The following is a 1,512-nucleotide window of genomic DNA, read 5'->3' on the forward strand; positions in this document are numbered from 1 at the left end:
ATTCATCATAAAAGACCCAGCACAAGAAGTATCGAGCATGGAGCGATTGTTGAGAGAAAGCCGAGCATAAAAATTTTGAATAATCATTTCTCTTGAGAGCTCATGATTGGGGCATGAATATAACATTGAGTTAAGCCTCCCCCAAGCTTGAGAGATGCTTTCTCCTTCACGAGGCCAAAAATTATATATATAATTACGATCACGATGAACAAGATGCATAGATAAAACTTCTGGTGAAATTCCAATTCCAGTCGTTTGTAGTCCCATGATCCCATATCATCACATAGCATATACCATGTCAATGCATCTTCCTTCAAAGATAAAGGGAAGACCTTCTTCTTGACAACATCATCGGGCATACCTGCAAGCTAAATAATCCACAAACTTCATCCACATAGATTAGGTGTAAATCGGGATGCAATGTTCCATCTCCTATAAAGGGATTAGCTAGCAGTTTCTCTACCATACCCGACGGCATTTCAAAGTAAATATTTTCAGTAGGTTCAGTAGGTTGAGGAGCAACTCTTTGCTCTACTGGTCGGGGTGAAGATCCACCAAACAAACCCCTCAAAGGATTATGTTCCATAGTAACAAGAGACAGTAAATTTCAGCACACTATATAAATGTTTCCTTACCAAGTTCCACTTACCAAAGGGGCTTCACTCCCCGGCAACGACGCCAGAAAAGAGTCTTGATGACCCACAAGTGTAGGGAGTCTATCATAGACCTTTCGATAAGTAAGAGCGTCGAACCCAACGAGGAGCAGAAGGAAATGACAAGCAGTTTTCAGTAAGGTATTCTCTGCCAGCACTGAAATTATCGGTAACAGATAGTTTTGTGATAAGGTAATTCGTAATGGGTAATAAACAATGAAAGTAAATAAGGTGCAGCAAGGTGGCCCAATCCTTTTTGTAGCAAAGTACAAGCCTGGACAAGTTCTTATATAGAGAAAAGCGCTCCCGAGGACACATGGGAATTATCGTCAAGCTAGTTTTCATCACGCTCATATGATTCGCGTTCCTTACTTTGATAATTTGATATGTGGGTGGACCGGTGCTTGGGTACTGTCCTTTCTTGGACAAGCATCCCACTTATGATTAACCCCTATTGCAAGATCCGCAACTACAAAAGAAGTATTAAGGTAAACCTAACCATAGCATGAAACATGTGGATCCAAATCAGCCCCTTACGAAGCAACGCATACACTAGGGTTTAAGCTTCTATCACTCTAGCAACCCATCATCTACTTATTAATTCCCAATTCCTTCCTCTAGGCCCAAACAATGGTGAAGTGTCATGTAGTCGACGTTCACATAACACCACAAGAGGAGAGACAACATACATCTCATCAAAATATCGAACGTATACCAAATTCACATGACTACTAATACCAAGACTTCACCCATGTCCTCACAAAAAATGTAACTACTCACAAAACATATTCATGTTCATAATCAGAGGGGTATTAATATGCATTAAGGATCAGAACATATGATCTTCCACCAAATAAAC

Source organism: Triticum dicoccoides, chromosome 7B (assembly GCF_002162155.2).
Source record: "Triticum dicoccoides isolate Atlit2015 ecotype Zavitan chromosome 7B, WEW_v2.0, whole genome shotgun sequence".
Taxonomy (NCBI): domain Eukaryota; kingdom Viridiplantae; phylum Streptophyta; class Magnoliopsida; order Poales; family Poaceae; genus Triticum; species Triticum dicoccoides.